Below are 17,987 nucleotides of genomic sequence, written 5' to 3' on the forward strand. Positions count from 1 at the left end.
AATAACAAGTGGGAGCAGGGGAAATGCGTTGGATTTGTCTTGCCAGGTTTAAGGTCATTTATTGCAAAAGCTGAGAAATTTAATTGTAACCTGACCTTCCCGAACACATCTTTTTTTTCATTTACAATAAATTATATATAACGTCACACTCCCTTGCTATATTATAGGGAGCATGTTTGCAGTGGAGCGTATTAATAAGATAATAACAACAGAAGTGCAACGAAACAACACTCCTCCGAAATAAATACAAGCCGAATAAGACGTTCATTTAAAAGAGGCTCGCTACCCATAACACTCGCAGAGCTCCCTTTGAATGAGAAAGAAAGATATCATCACGAGGGCAGTAGCGGCAGAGCTGTGTGACTTTGACGCAGCCTCCTTCGTCCAACGGAGCGCTGAGTCGCCGAGGCAAAAAAAGTGGCAGCTGGAGCTGAAACTATTTAAAGTGCCTGGGTGGGCGCCAGCTCAGGAGTGAGAACCGCGGCACTGCCAAAACCCCTACGAGGGAGACTCCATCTCCGAGGCCAATGGGTCAGTCACGCAGCGTTTAATCAGCCGCCGAGGAGAGGGTGCGGAGACAAAGGGCGCCGGGGAGCGTTGATGGTGGCGGCGTCAGGCGATGGGGGTCCTCGTCGTGCCGGGCTCGGCTTGGCGCGCCCCAAACGGCGGCCCGCTTCGAAATCAGTAATTACAACAATACGAAGACAAACCCCACCCCCCCAAAAAAATTCTGTTACCCCCTACTTACAAATGTTGCCACGTTATTTTTTGTCTTCTGGCATCGTTCATTGACACTTGCAAAACACCGCGTCGCATGGCAATGCGGCGGCAGGGGGATGCAGATGAAGATGTTCTTGAATAAGGGGGAAGTGCATATAGTACATTAAAATCCCAGCTGATTGTGTGTGAAGCCTGCGCACAGTGATATCGCATAAAGGATGTGCTGGGGGTATTGTCGTCCTTTCTTGGGAAAAAAGAGGGCACAGTAATGAGACCTTTGTCACAAAGATGTGTTGATTTCCTGATATTTACAGCACTCGAACCAATTACTTGTCCCACGAAGCTGTTCCAATTTAATTAGACACACGGGGAAAGAGGAATAATAGTCCAAAGCAGCGCCCGTTTGGTGCGAGCAGTACAATCAGTCTCGCAAGTCTAGCCAAACACGCACGCTGGACGCCGCTTTCATTATAAAGGACACGTGGAGGATTTAATGTGCCTGTTCACAGGAGGAAACCTTTTTACATGACACAAAAATCTACAGATAAAATATATTTTCTGGCACCGCAAAGGCTGTGGTCGAGTTGTTTGTCACGCTGCTCATAAGACGAGAACAGCGCTGCAACCCGAGAGCTTGCTCATTTCACTAATAGTGGGCAGACACAGCACCGGGGATCTTTCGCAACAAAACAGAAAGGGCATTTCGTAGCACGTTAGAAAATACATATCTTGCTTTCGGTAATGTCACCGTACAATATGTCGGCTTGTAAAAATTGTCATGGAATCATGGTTTAAAAAAAAACCACACACACACAAGGTCATGCATATGCATTGCCCACGCCTAGTGCCGACGTCTCTGCATTTTAGAATTGGAACTTGCAAAGACATTCGCACCTCCGATTAGCACAGTTGTCTACGTACGGCGCGAAAGAAGTTCAACATGCAAACATACGCATGTGTTGCACCATGTGTGTGAGTTTTGTGGGGAGCGGTAGTGTAGCGGTTGGCGCACTCCGCTACGAACGCGGTGACCAGACTTTGTTTCCCGCTCACGGCCAACACCAGTGACGATTACCTGCACCGGTCCTGGGCCTCCCCTAGGTCGATTTAGCCTTAAATGACCATCTTACCGTGTAAGCATCGCCACTCGGGAGACAAATGCGGCCGTGCGTGGTGCTGGCCACCAATCCTCTAGTGTGCCACCGTGCCGGTCTTCACGGGTGTTCTCTAACAGCACTTGCCCCAACAGTCGGTTTAAGGCCACACGGGATATCTACGGCTTCGTGAGACTCATCCTCTGGCTGACGTATATAAAAAAAATAAAGCCGTTGAGCACAGCATTGCAATACACCCTGTGACTTCCCTGATACGGATGAGATTCCTAAACACAGTTAAAAGTGTAGATGCCAGGCAGCGTTCAGCAATTCATTCCGGGATCTCGTACTTGACACCAATTGCCTGGGTAATGTTTATACCAACTTTCAGGATTACTCCAAACGCATCGCCCTTGTTTCAAGTAATCAGGACAGCGTGGAGATATGAGAGCACCTTTCGCTGAAATGCTCCGAGTGGTATCCGCGAATTAAGGGCAGGTTTCATTACTGTCCCCAAAGTCACGTGTGGTCTTATCTTGTGTAGTAATGAAGCATGGCACCAACAGCTGTTACTTACAGGCAGATCATGAATTATTCAGAATCATAGTGGAAGGCAAACGCGTGCAGCATATTGCTGAAACAGTTATTACGGTGAAGAGCAACAACAAAAAATGGAGTAGCAACGAGGAAAATATAAATTCCAATATTTCAATAAAAAACAAATTAAAATGTATACGGCGTGCATAGCCTACGCAACTTAGCTAAGGGCTAAACACGAAGCCATTGCCAGTGTGAGTGCACAATTCATAAGGGTGTGTGAGAACGGTGTAGCCCTGTAGTTTAAGTAACGCGAGTGCAAAATGGGAGTTAATGCTTTTGAATTTGCATGCCACTTAATGAAAGACACAGTCCCAGAAACTTCTCCCCAAAAGCACATTACTCCAAAGTGTGTTTCAAAACGAGTTTCAACTTGAGACCCAGCCATCCTCCCTGAGCTTATCTGCCACATCTCATTTACGTTAACAACTGCTGCAGTCTCTTTTAACCTCACAGTATTTCACCTGCAATAATCCTCAATTTAAATGCAGGTCTGGTTGAGGGGCCATTAGCAACATCAAGCCATCAGCGATCCTCTTCCGCAAAAAAGGAAAGGGGGGGGGGGGGTGGAGAAAAAGCCATTTGTGTCCACAAATTTAAAATTATTATTCTTCAGTTCTGGCAATAAAGGAAACAACTTTTCAGTTACGCAGAGGCGTAACGTAAAACATTTTTTGCTGTATGTATGTATACAGTCACGCCGTACCGTAGCTGTTTTATTATTATTAACGTTTAGCAAACCAGGGCATAAAAAGGCAAAAGAGGAGCTGTTTTTAATTTTGCTGTTTTCCCACGAGCTACCGACTGCTTCATCAGTAACACTTTATTCACAGCCTATGTACGTATAGCAATCCCTGCTGGTTTTTTATCATTCATTTGCATGAATGATAACCCAAGAGTGACCACTTGTTATGGCGGAACAAACTGGCTCTTTGCCCATGCCGGCACTGCGACGGCAAATAACAACGCTGAGAGGCGACGTTCATTTAGACGCTGCGGTGCTGTCCACCTGATATAAAGGATAGCCCCTATATCTGCTATCAACGGGCGCTGCTGACGGATCAAATGAATAGTTTTTGGTGTGTAATTACAGTTTAAGTACGTGACACCATGGGGGACAAACAATTACTTTATGATTAATTAATTCCAGCGCTGTTTATTTATGCACGTTAGCTAAATGAACAGTTTCCCAGTAATTATAGTGGCAAGACTTTAAAGCATTCCTCTAACCTAATTAGCCTGCGCTGGGCTGACCTCCAGCAGTTAAATGTCATTTAGGTTTGACCCCCACCACGCAAGCAATTTTCTAACGCTTTGTTAGACTGATGTGCCCGAAAAAGACCATACATCCTCAGTAATTATGCTGTACTTTTGTTATTTTGTTTATAAATTATGCACTGACAATAACGTGGCACGCAGCTTGTTAAAACTTTTTGGGCTTTTTTTTGTTCCTGCCTGTAAAGGCACTTGGCAGTTAACGTCCAGGGATGCGGGCAATACAATAATTGCGGAATCCTTTCCCAGTGTACTACTAAGTTCGCCCAGATATTGCAGTGTAATTGTTTTCTAGACTGTTAGCGTGAAACATAAAGCCTCTCGTCCCTTATGCATTGCGTTGCTCTCCGCTACGCGTGCACCATGCAATCCCTGCGCTCTCTTTTTTGCACAGCCATTTCGGGGGGCCCTCTGTCACATCTCCATGTGGATCAACGCAAAGCTGGTGGAATCCTTCCTCCACGTTTTTTTTCCTCAAACGCTGCCTAGCGGAGCTCGAGTTCCAACGCGCCCTCGTCTGCATCCGTTCGCATTGTTGGGGGAGTGGAGAAAAGTTCCCTGCAAAATGCAAACGCGTAGCGTGGAAAACGTTGACCATCGCAGCAGCCCGAGCAGGGAGAAATTTGTCCCGTCCAACAATCAGATGAAAGGAGAGGCAGGTGTAATTTATTTCCCCGAGTCCCACCGAAGAGTAATTGTGGTGTCTGTACAGAATCAATATCATTGATTTTCAGCTGTTAAGTGCTCTCCAGTATAGCTCTGCAGTGGCCACTTTTGTACGCGATGACAATGATCAAAAAGCAAGTGGATTTCTTTGCTTGGATTTATACACTTTGGGAAGGCAGTTTTGGGAAAAACAAAATACAAAATGAGCAGAGCAGTGCCCATAGTCACATTAACGACGAGGACATTATTTTTCATTACCCTGTGTTAAAATAGAAAGCGTTCACTTTGTTCGCTGCGCACATACACAGCTGGCCATTGCTTTATATTGAGGCTTGGGGAAACAGAAAGTTTAAACTTTGTACAAAGTAGCCTCATCGTACATAGCGGACACTTTTTGTAAGGATTTGTTATATTTAAACTGTTTTGACCTATCAACTTTGCGCGCGACCAACTTCCACACCTGCGCGCCGGGCTCGCGCAAATATTCTGGTGAAGGTTGCAAAAAAAAAAAGCTCCTTAGAGCATGGCGTTCGTCTTTATTTGAACAACTTTCATTGAAAGGTGCAAAATAGTACGGTCTCACGCGTAACGTGGTGCATGTCCACGACACTTGTTTACGTGCTGGCGAACACCTTGGGTACGGAACCCACCGCGGGCAATTATCATCCCACCGCCCGAGACAACCGGAAGCGCTGGCTGCCAATTGCGCCCACGCCACCGATGGCTCCGGCAATCTGTGCCGGCTGAGAATTGGAAACGGTTGCCCGGGTAGAGGAGCAAATGCAGCGGTGACGCAACGCGCCCGGCCAAAGACGCGTGAGGGTCAGACGGCAGGTAACCTCTCTGAAGCCATTCAGGTGGGGGGGGGGGTGGGGTCCAGGAGAGAAATACTCAATTAAGATGCTAATGATGGCATGACAATAAAACACGTAGCCAAGAAAGATAAGTACCCTTCATAACCTTGCAAGGCCCTTGCGCCGTAACAAGTTATTTTCGGTACATTACATTAAAAACACCGAATGCCCGACAGTTGATACAGGTCAGGTCAAAGCAACTCTCAACCGTGAAAGACCTACGCTGTTCAGGTCTGCGCCAGGATGCTAAAAAATGATAGTGCGCTGATAATTTTAATGCACCCGCGAAATGAATAAATGAACGAATTGAATGCGCAAATAAATAATTAGGTGGAAGATCGCGCCTTGGAATCACGGCGCGGTACAACACCGCTGGTTCTCCACGGCCCGTCGCAATCGAGTCTCTTCCCGTGCTATTACCGGCCCCCTGATTTACGCGGCGAAAAATTTATGGACATTGTTTTATGTTCGTTGACATGACTTAAATAAATTATTGGCGCTACCACCAATCTAAAATATCATTCATCTTTAAAGGCCGCTAATGATGTGTCCACGGGCCGGAAATAATTGGTCCGGCTTTCGCCCGACGATGCGACGAAACCGGCAAACACAGCTTCTGCGAAGGGATCAAATGTTGTTATTGTATTATCACTTAGGGCGCGTGCATCTCGCAACGGCGAGCTTTGCAGCAATATGTATCCGGAAGGGAAAAAAAAGTGGCTCTAGTTACTGGCTGATGGGGAAACAATGGTTTTTGCACGGGGGAGTTGAGAGGCAACCGTGGGATTAGGTAATGGATTACCCTAGAGCCCTCGCAAGACAGAAAAATCGATTCCTTAGAAAACCACAATAGGAACACAGTATTCAGTAATGTCATACATTGTTTGACTATTGCACTTTCTTTCTGTGCCTGCCCATCTGCGTGGTGTATACGTGTAAATCTGAGCAACAAAAAACAACCTGAATCATAGCAATAATTGAAAAATTGTGAGGGGGAGGAGGAGGGGGTTCTGGAGGGGGCTTGCGGAGGGGGGAGGGAGGAAAAAGTTTGTAAACGATTGCTGGGTTTTTTTGAGAGAGAGAAATGTGAAAGTTATGTGCTGCTCAGCAGTATGCATGCTAAACGCATTTGTGTCCTTGAAATTGGCATTTCTCTCAGCAAACATCAATCTCTGTCGGGGAAGATCTATCTTGGGTGTACACATCCCAGAGCAGAGACACTGAAACAATTTGTCTTTATGTCACTGCATTGTGTGCGCGCATTGCAACTCGGAGACCAAAACCTTCTGCTTAAGCCACATACGTAGCACAGTCGGAGAATCTTGAGAATGGAGGGGGGAAGGAGGGCATTAAATCCATACAGATTCAAATGTATCGCTTTGTGCTTCAATGCGACACGGGCCCTTTTCGTCAACAACCCCACCACTGTATTATCACGTGTACAACCCCTTTGTCAATTCACTGCTGGATGAAGACCTACCCAAGTCGTGCTGATCCATGGGGGTGGGGAGGGGGGCTTTTTAACCATATTTCACCATTCTGGTCAGCGTGGGTTGGCAAAGGTGGGGAGCATAGACGTGGGAGCTTAGAATCACAGTACAACGGCTGATGTTGCTGCACTATCCACTGGTGCCGCCCGCCACACAAGCCCCTCGACGCAGAGCGACCCGGTGTGGTGGGCACCCACAAAAGCCAGAACCAGGCTCGAGCCTGCTTAGCTTTCAAGCTCTGACAAGATCGGACACATTCTGGGTTGAGTAGAGTGTTACAGGGAGGGCAGTCGTTGTTTTGTGTGTGTGTTATTCGAAGAATGTTTTGATTGTTCATTATACCGGCAATACTGGTACAAACAAACCCAAACAATACCTCTGGCATACATCTCCTTCACCCCAGCCTTCATGCAGCTTCCAAGTAACAACGTTACAGCTGCATTACCCTACAGGAGAATGAGTCATTGCAATATATACTTATTTATTTTTTAGTTTGGGAGGGGCTGTAGGATGGATAAAAATCACCCATAACAAATCTTAATAGTAAATGTCAGCCCAGCACATATTGCTTAAGTCACTGTAGGCACAGGACCCCCCACCACCCTCCTTCCAAAGTCTGATCTACTCTTCCATGCTGCCCTTACGCCTTCGCGGGGGGGGGGGGGGGGGGGGTTGGACAACAACCACATTTCACTCCATCCCAGCTTCACGGGAAGTAAGCGGGCTCGGGCCAGAACACGTGGCCGGAGTGGACGATGACAGCGGAGGGAGGGAACGCATCCCGCGGATGAGAGGGCACGATCAAGTTGGTCTCTCCGTAGCGATGGTCCACGGTGGCAAGTTGGCAGAGGCACGGCACAACCGTTGGCCGGGACGATGACCGATGGTCAAGGAGGATGGAGGGATAGCTACAGTTTGGGGAGGCCTTCATCCAGCAGTGCATAGGTCATGGCTGATGATCACGATGAACATATTTCTGACATGTTCAACGGTTTATATTGCTGTAAATTGCCCCCCCCCCCCACCCCCCGAATGAAATGGCTCTTTAAGCGCTAAACATAAGCATGTGGCAATCCCCGTGGGGGTTGCTGTGGAGAGCACAACGCGTGCAAGCTACAATCGCAGGCTCTCTTTTGTGCTCAGCGACACGTGTTTTTTGTTGAATCTACCACCCACACGCACCCTATCGAGAGTGAAGTCCCATTAAACGTGTAGCCAGTTCAAGATTAAGATGTCACCATGACCACCACCACCACCACCATGGCCACCACCACCACCACCAACCAACCACCTCGCCAACGCTTTCTACCCTCTGCAAGATCACACAGCTGCTGCACGGTAGACCCCCAAGAATCTCCAGTGACCGTCTCGCCGCCATCTGGTTCGAGGTCTTCTTTCCCTTGGTCGCCAGACTTGCGGAGACCGATTTCAACGCCCCCTCTCCGAAACCGCCGTTCAGCGTCAATTTGAACAGCAGCTAAAATGTAATCTTTACAAAACGAGGAAACTTACAGGGTTGGTGGGATCAATGGAGGAGAGCAACAATTAATGTTGCTGCTGCATCATGGTGGACACTGGGAGTTTACACCGAAGCAAATACAGGCCAGCCGCCTTGACAAGCCTTTGCTGCGAGAATACAGCACGCAATGTGTGCCTGATAAAGTTGTCCTCCACCTCGCGCCTCCGATTAGCACGGTTGGCTACGCACGGTGCAATGAGCAACTGCGTTCAAGAGCCAAACATCGCACATCTCAGCTCGATGTGCCTTCAAGACACCGGTGTAAACCGTCAACCGTACATCTCCTTCACGCACTGAAAGTTAAAGACGAGCCACGGTCGTGCGACGGTGGTTATGCAACCCAAGCTGTGGGCCACTTAGTAAACCACTGCAGTCTGCATGCCGCCAGAGGAGGAGGAGGACAAATCCACGGACTCTCCCCTGAGGCCCTCTCTCGTCGTGGCGAGCGGCAGGCCTCGATATTTCGCTTCCGGACGTATTGCCATTTGCCAGAATATAATTGTTGTGTGAGTAGTGATTCGCATTGCTGCACTGCGCACCCCGAAGTGCCCTGAGTTCAATTCCTGGCCACGGCTATCAAAACCCGTCCTGCGGCATTCCCTTCACCAACCCACACTGACCAGCGTGGTGAAGTATGCAAACAACTCCCAGTGGCTGTCATGGTGCAGGAAATTATTATTTTTATTTTTAGTATGATTGCCAAATGCGTCCGTTTGCTTTTGTTATTGAAATCATTACATGAAAATAATTAAAATAATGTTTTAAAATTTACTGATATGTCACTTACATAGTAATAAAACATGGACCTTCTGCAATGAGCGTCTGGTAACACTGAAGAACGAATTTAATCATTAAAATAAATAAATCAACCTCCGTTCTGTACCTCCACATAAAAAATAAAATATGCGTCTTCGTCTAATGTGCTTTAGCCTATCAGTCTCTTGGCCTCCTCGACTTGTGTTAACCAGCAGCATTTGTTTAAATAAACCCTGGGCTGGTTTTGACACCGTGGGTCTCATCACCAGAGCAAGGCACGCTCAGCAAATACTCCTGATTTCCTAAACGTTATCGGTGAGAGCGCTCCCTCTTAAACAATTGGACTCTGTAAGCTAAAAAAAGCGGTTGAATAAATGTTTTTTAATGTATATAATGTAATCACTCTCATTAACACGAGCGCCACATTCTTCATACTTAAGCCACACAGTTACCATACTGCAGCCTCGTTACTCTCTACGCTGGTGACATAAGTTGAGTTGGGGTTTGTGCGTGTGCGCGTGTGTGCGCACGTGAGCGCGTGTCAAGGGCCTTGCCACACTTGCCAAGGGGATACTGATCGGTGAAAGGTATCAAGTGAGTAAGACAAAGAATCGCAAGGTAAAACCATTTATCCTTCTTCACGTATAAACCATCAGCCCGGATCCCGGAGAACTAATCCACGTCTCTGGAAAGATTCCCCCCACCCCGCTCTTTGCAGCGAGAGCCAAATTCTCCGCCGAATGCTCAAGGACGCTCCCCAAAGCTGTAACAAAGTGCGCGCCGAGCCCATTTACCAACATCTGCGGGGGACAGACACACACTCTGTGAGAAACGTCTAAATGTGCTCAAAAAACTTTTCCTCCTGCCCCGACCGCGGCAAACGTAATCCCATTATGCGGCAGCCAGCGCTCAAAACGAGCGCAGCCCGAGAGCATTTCGAGGCTTCCGCGCGATGGAGGTCACCCGCGTGACCGTCGCCTCCCGCAAAGCCCGATGCGCTCCGTGCAAGATGCTGTACCCGTGCGCGCCCCACTGCCAGATCGAATGCCGCCTCTCTGCTCTGCAACACCGCTCGTTGTACGGCCTCTGTGCGGAATGTCGAGGACTTAATTTAAGCAACAACAACAACAAAAGGTGGGACGGGGTGCGGTGTTACTCCGGAGCAGAACTACGATAGTTCTATGGTCTGCTGGTTTTTGCCGTCGAGTGTTATACCTATCGCGCTATGGACGTCATATCCATGAGATGACGAATTCATGGGACACTCTCGCAGAGCGGCGCAAGGGAACGGTCCGCAGAAGGAGATATCCGCAATTCTACTTCTGAGATCCATTAAAGTGACCTCGGACAGCATTTTCCCACCTGCCCTGCCCTGCTACAGATGCGTGCAGATTTACGACATGCATCTGCAGCAGGGCAGCAGTCACGTTTGTCTCATGAGAGTCAAACTGATACGTTTAATGCTCAGGGCTAGTATTGATCCAAATTAAGGTCAAATTCTCATTGATGTGCAATCGTTGTGGTGACCATCCGCTTACTTCGTTCGAGAACTATGGCACTTCTAATTCAGTGTTCCTCACTAATTTTCAGAGGGGGGCCACTTTCATCGAGAAGACGTCATCTGTGCCAGGACCGCCACACATTTGAAACCACTGTTGGGTTTGACAGCAGCACGATGATGGTGATGATGGTGGTGATGATGGTGATGATGATGGTGATGATGATGATGGTGGGGGGCGTCTTCACTCGTTGTGTCATTGTCAGGAGCCACACTCCAGGCTACCGGGGGCCGCTAGTGGCCCACGTGGCCTTGCAATGAAGAGCTCTGCACCAATCATACCGAGACCTCATCGAAATGATCATTATTTTAGGGGCGGTAGGATTTCGACAAGAAATAACAACATTGCGTGAGATCGAAGCACTGCTCTGCACTATGCAGTAGATGTTGGAGTCACCGCTGTGTTGCTGTGTCACGGTGGCGAAATGTTAGCTACCTCTCCTGGTATGCAGGAGGTTGTAGGTTGATCACGATCCCGACCCTGATGCCTGCTGTATATTTGGAGTTTGTGTGTCTCTCTCCCCGTGGTCGCGTGGTTTTTTCTCCGGGTTCTCCGGTGTTTCCCTCCACTTTAGAATCAACAACACGCATTTAGACTGTTTGGCTGCCATACATTTCCATGTGATAAGCTACTTCGTTGTGGTCAGGTCACTTCTGAAAAAGAGCAATCTCAGCAGTCCGCCTGCTGTATTGTTTCACCTGAAAACGATGGCTTGTGTTGCAATCGAAACGTCGTGATCTATTAGTTATTTTTCTATCTACGTGACTTTGCCGAAAGAACCAAAGTGTATTAATTCCTGCAGTCACGAAAGCTTCAAATCAAGATTCAATCTAGTTCAGTTTAGTTTTAGTTCCCGTATCATGGCCCAAATGTTTCAGACTTACAGCTATTTATAAATAGGAAGAATGGTTGAACAGTAGTTCATGCACTCGACTATGAATTCGGCGACCTGAGTCTGATTCTCAGTCACGACTAAAATCAATGAAGATCTAAAACGTGTGACCGCATTATTGCAGCTCTTTTGAACCGGTGGTCTAGATAAGGCTGAGAGAGACGTGCCCCCTGCTGTTGGTGAGCAGCACAGCTTTGCGTGTTGTTAAATCTCTCGAGTTGGTGGTCTAGACAAGGCTAAGAGCATCGTATATGCAATGCGATGGGCACATGGGAGTCGTGCCTTCCTGCTGAATCGACAATGCCGACAATGATGATGGGTTTTCTCATCATTTACAAAATCAAGTGTCGCATTTGAATATGAGAGAGAACTAATCATGAGCACAATCGCCGAGATGTAAAAGCGAATATATTTTAACAAGCAAACGCAACGGTGTGGCCCGAACAAACCCAAATTGTGTCCTCAGCATGTCAGGGGCGCGGCCTCGCACTCCGAGACGGGGCCGTCGACCCCACGTGTGCAATGTGCTGCATGCCACTGTGATGCATCGCACACACCAGACTGGCGATATTTTATCAAAGTTTCATCGTCTTTTTTTTTGTCGTTGTTGCTGTTGTTCCCTTTCTTTCCTGCCACGGGAAGATGTGTTTGTGTGTGTTTGTGTCTGCAGTGTCCGCCGCGCGTGTCTGGGTGCTGGAGCGATGGCAGGGCGGCACGCGGCTCGCGGCCCACAGCTCCGAAGCCACTGCCACCCAAGTTCGACTTCCAACCGCGGTCAGTGACGAGTGACATCGCTGGACCGGTCCTGGGCCCTTTCGAGATTGACTCGGCCTCACACGAAGGTCTGGTCGCCAATGTATGCGCATCACCATTGAGAAGACTAAGACGGCCGGGCGTGGTGGTGTAAGCCACACCACCCCATCGTGCACCGGGCCATCCTTAACAGGCGCTCGCTAACAGCGCCTGCCCCACAGTCTGTACGGCGGGTGAGTGAATGACCCCGCATATTGCCACCATTGCTGCCGTCGCTGCTAATGTTGTTGCACACCAAGCTGTGAGCACGACGCATTTCACCGCCGGCTCGTGAATTGCACCGCTGTTAAATTTGCAACGTGCATTATAATTTAGACATCAGCAGAGTTAAGATTTTTGGGTTTCTAAAACTCTTCCTATATTTCCCCGGCTTTATAGCTAAAGGCCATTAGACTGCGCCTAGCGTGACACAATGTATGGAAAAGAGAAATGGCCCATCCCGATGTTCGTACAATGCTGCGGTAATAAAGCTGCATTATTTTCAACCAACAAGGCCTGTTTTAATAAATCGCCTGGTGCCCTGCAGCATGCGGGGAGAGAGGCAATGATTGAAGAGCTGCTGCACCCCTCACATCTGTTTGCTTGGACGTAAAGACAATCGTTAGCGTTAGGATCACTGCAGCGCCCCCGCAAACACGTGTAAATCACGTCCGTGCCACGCTGCGGGGAGAATTTCAGCAGGCACTTTTGCCGGACGCCAAATGGTCTAACGCCATCTGGAGCCCGCCGCTTCTTGCCAGCTCCTAAGGCCAAGAAAGAAAAAAAAAAGATGTACCGCCGTGGCTACGGCAGATTCCGCCCGGTCACGGAGAACTCCCGAGACTTTCGGGATGGAGAGCATGCACGGGGATACGTGATCCATTGCCTTCTGTCCGTTTTATCTTGACCCCTCGGTCAAGAGCCTTCGCTTGATTAGCATCTCCTCAATTCACTCGCCCCGTTTGTCGCGGCAAAAGACAAGCCACTGGCTGTCCCGCGCGTGGCGTGAGCGCTGCCAACCGTGTTTAAGCATCTGCGACGAACAAAAAAAACGCTCCGTCAGATGTTGGGGGTTTGAAACACGCTGCATGCACACAACAAGCTACTACAAAGTGCACGACGGTGATTCTGTGCCGATTGCAAAGTTACCCCCCTGCCCGCCCCCCAATACTCTGCCCCCCCCCCGAATGTGTCTTGTGCATAGATAATGGGCAAAAGGCGCAGCCCTGCAAATGTTTTGCTCACACCACTGCTGGCGGAAGGGCCCCCACTGCAGAGTTTTTCTCAACGGTATGTTGGCCTACTCTTCCCAGCTGGCCAGATGTCTTAAAAGAGTTTTGCGTACCCACACTTTATCCCCCACAAATGGGTAAACCACCAACTGTGGTAGCTCTGTGGTGTCCACTTCCACGGGCCACTCTCCGACACGAAGGGTCGCAATGCCCTTTGAAAGGCCCGATTGGATACTCCCTTTCATGACGTGTCCTTCCGATGAGCACGGTTGGCTATGTGTGGTGCGAAAGAAGTTCAACTTACATTCAAACACTGATAGCACCATTGTAATATTTGGAGAGAAGACAAAAAATTAAAATGTAAAAATAATTAAGGAATTCTTCTGCGGCAGCATTTGCATGGATTTTTCTCTGGGTCCTCCGGTTACTAGCTCCACATCGAGAGTGGTTGGCTGCTATACATTTCCACGTGATAAGCCACTTCGTTGAGCTATCATTTATGGCCAGCTCGCTTCTGAAAAGGACCTAATAATTAAGTGGGCCTTACCTGGTAAAACATTTATATATATTAAAACCTGGATGAAGAAAGTAATTATTTAGTCTTGGTTTGTATGTTGAACTTTTTTAGCACCGTACGTATCCAACCGTGCTAATCGGAGGTGCGATTTCAGCCGGGTCTGAGCCCTGGGCTGGCTCAGACCCACCACGTCCCTCAGAGGGTGGCGATCTGAACGCGTGACTCGAGAGCACCCAGGCGTCACGTGTGCAACGCACACATTCCTTTCCCTTGGCACACACGAACTGCACACAGGCAGCACACATGAGCAGCACACGCGGGCAGCACACGCGGGCAGTACACGTGGGCAGCACACGTGGGCAGCACACGTGGGCAGCACACACAGGCAGCACACGTGAGCAGCACACGCGGGCAGCACACACAGGCAGCACACGTGGGCAGCACACGTGGGCAGTACACATGAGCAGCACACACGGGCAGCACACGCGGGCAGCACACACAGGCAGCACACGTGGGCAGCACACGCGGGCAGCACACACAGGCAGCACACGCGGGCAGCACACGCGGGCAGCACACGCGGGCAGCACACACGGGCAGCACACACAGGCAGCACACGTGGGCAGCACACACAGGCAGCACACACAGGCAGCACACACGGGCAGCACACACAGGCAGCACACGTGGGCAGCACACACAGGCAGCACACGCGGGCAGCACACACAGGCAGCACACGCGGGCAGCACACGCGGGCAGCACACACAGGCAGCACACACAGGCAGCACACGTGGGCAGCACACACAGGCAGCACACGCGGGCAGCACACGTGGGCAGCACACACAGGCAGCACACACAGGCAGCACACACAGGCAGCACACACAGGCAGCACACGTGGGCAGCACACACAGGCAGCACACACAGGCAGCACACGCGGGCAGCACACGCGGTTGATGGGCAACGGGAACATCTTCACAGTGTTGTATTGGAATGGCATTGAGAAAACAGATTCTAATGTACTCATATGCATAAAAAGAGCGTTTAGAACAAGGGCATTTATTACCTGCTGTTACATGGATTGAAGAACATTGATATTCGTAAGGTAAATTTAATTTAAGCTGAAAAGTGGGTCAGGAGTGATTCAGAGATCATTCGCCACCGATGCTCGCCATAGCTGGACATTGAACTCAAGAGGGCCGGGTTCATAGCACGATACGCAAAGCACTGCACACCACCACTTCACCCCGCAGCGTTGTACATACATGCACATTCTTACTTAAGGGCATCACATTCGGTGTTTTTTTTAATACACACATATACAAGTGGCCTTAAAAGAAACCGAATTTAAAAATAAGCCACGCAGTTGCTCTCAGCCACGCAGAACAAGTCCACTGAGTGAGAGCCAACAGGTTCTTTTGGCTTTTCTTTTTGGTCTATCTCCGAGAAGGATTTGGCAGTAAATGCATACATGTGCCAAATTCCCAAGTAACCAACTTTTAAGAAGCATCCGCGCACAGACACACACACACGCGCTCGCGCCTCTTGGCCGGCCCACGGTTTGAGCGTGACGCAGAGTGACAGGGACGTCTGGGGAAATCTGTGCTGTCAGCCCCGTGGTGTGCTGGACGGACGTTCAGTCGTAACACAACATGACGGGACAGGGAGCAGACAGAGCTTAGCGTAAATATGTTCCTGATTTTACGTCGCTTCTGGGTATGGGATATGCTCTCTCAACTGATATCTGTTCGTTGGAATTTTTTTCAAGTTCTGTTAGTCTTCTGTAAATGTGTCAATTGGCCTGATATTTTGAAAGTTTTACTTTTGAAGGCGAAGTGAAACTCCCCCGAAGCGGCAACACGGAAAGAGGAGAGCACTTGTCCAAGCACAAGCGCGTGTCACCCAACGGGGTGGTGGGGGGGGGCAGGATTCTATTTCTCAAGTTAAAACAAATACCGTTATGTTATTAAATTTCGCTGTCTTTATATTAAGCAATTGTATGTCACACGCTTGCCGGTGTAAGGGGGGGGAAAAAATCTTGGGAAATTACTCCGTTAAGAACCGCGTTGAACTCTGCCAGTGGTGGGGAAAAAATGATGAAAAACAGAGACGTAAAATTAAAAAATGTCCTTCTCGCCACATTTTTCATCCCTGTGCCACTGGGGCATCTGCAAATGGTGCTATGTGTTTTTAAAACTGCAGTCAGACCGATGTATATCATGTCAGTCTAACGACTGGCAGACAGTGTGGATTTATGCTTGAGCTGCCAAAACTCAAACTAATGATGTTATAACAAGCTGCTCAGTCTTTCTAAAGTCAAGCAGAGCAGAAATCGCATGCCTCAAAATATATGTCAGCTGCATTTCAAATGGGACTGAGGCCATCACTTTAAAATGCTTTGGATGATCAATGTACTGCTGGCCAGCGCACCCTTATACTTGTTTACAACAATATACATTCCCGGCGTGGTTGATGTGAAGCCATTAACTTCCTCCCGCTCCACTTGCCGTCATGTAGTTCACCTTTAGAGGCTACCTGGCAAACACACATCGTATTGTTATATTCCACAGCAGCGGCCAGCAATAGATATATTGTTAATTGTCAAGGACCGATGATGGAATGCACAATGGGATACGGCCGGAGTAATAATGTGGAAATGATGTGGCAAACAAAGAACAACATAAAGAGGGAAAAATAAAAATGTATACTTGAGAATTAAAAATAAAAATGTATACTTGAGAATTAAAAATAAAAATGTATACTTGAGAATTAAAAAATAAAAATGTATACTTGAGAATTAAAAATAAAAATGTATACTTGAGAATTAAAAATAAAAATGTATACTTGAGAATTAAAAAATAAAAATGTATACTTGAGAATTAAAAATAAAAATGTATACTTGAGAATTAAAAAATAAAAATGTATACTTGAGAATTAAAGAATATAAATGTATACTTGAGAATTAAAAAATAAAAATGTATTCTTGAGAATTAAAAAATAAAAATGTATACTTGAGAATTAAAAAATAAAAATATATACTTGAGAATTAAAAATAAAAATGTATTCTTGAGAATTAAAAAATTTAAAATGTATACTTGAGAATTAAAAAATAAAAATGTATACTTGAGAATTAAAAAATAAAAATGTATACTTGAGAATAAAAAAATAAAAATGTATACTTGAGAATTAAAAATTAAAATCTCATTGACGAGTCGCATTGTTTTGATTCTTTGGTATTTTTTTTATAATTTTTGTTGCCGATTGGTCAACCCTTAACGTTTGTATAAATAAACTGCTTCTCCACGGCTGTAAGAAATTGTGTAGATTATTATAATTAAAAGTACAATAAATCATTGAACTAGAAACTTCAAAATGAGGTCAAGATTAAGTCAGCAAATGAAGTTAATGTAGTGTGCATTGATGCACGGAAGAAAGACAACACTGGATCCTGTAATGCACTGCTTTGAATTTTAAATTAGGGTTTAAAATGCACTCGCTCCGAAAGTTGCATTGATTTATGTTGAAATTCTCGTAGGCAATTCCAAACATTTTTTTCTCCGCCTCCCATTCTAGCTATCTGTGGTGATGCGTTGATCTAAAAGGAATTAAAAAAAGAAGAGAGAGAGAATTCTCAAATTTACAATGAAACGCATTTTAATTGTTATCACACAAATTGAAAATTAATTGCCAAAAAGTCCATGCTCCATTCGGCCAAATGATAAAACTCAAAGTCATTTTTCATTCACAGTTGATATCAACGTTTGACGGATGTACTCTGACGATCTCTCACTGAAAGTGAACCACAAAAATTGGAATAATTAGAAGTTAATTGAATTACCTCAGGCCAATTTATGTGAGCCATTCCAATCAGAATTACATTAATTAACATTTAGCAATTGAGAGCACTGTAGAGAATTACACAGATAGCCATGAGGCTGTCATATTGTTTGTGACACGTTGCATTAATTATTTAGACAGAGAAAGCGTTATTGTGTAAATTCGTGCACCACTGTTTATTTGGGCAATTGGGCTA

General features: G+C 47.1%; 1 long non-coding RNA gene across 1 annotated transcript in view; it reads left to right on the top strand.

Moving 5' to 3' along the window:
• The window catches only part of LOC116945991 (uncharacterized), a 72,335-nt gene extending 55,565 nt beyond the window's left edge, over nt 1-16,770 (top strand). The window contains exons 2-3 of the long non-coding RNA XR_004403403.2: nt 12,093-12,408; nt 13,419-16,770. This is a non-coding gene — a long non-coding RNA (uncharacterized LOC116945991). The remainder of the gene's footprint in view (nt 1-12,092; nt 12,409-13,418) is intronic.
• Nucleotides 16,771-17,987: the final 1,217 nt, after the last annotated feature.

The sequence above is a fragment of the Petromyzon marinus genome, chromosome 25 (genome assembly GCF_048934315.1).
Source record: "Petromyzon marinus isolate PM22_M1 ecotype Great Lakes invasive population chromosome 25, UKy_Petmar_22M1.pri1.0, whole genome shotgun sequence".
Classification (NCBI taxonomy): domain Eukaryota; kingdom Metazoa; phylum Chordata; class Hyperoartia; order Petromyzontiformes; family Petromyzontidae; genus Petromyzon; species Petromyzon marinus.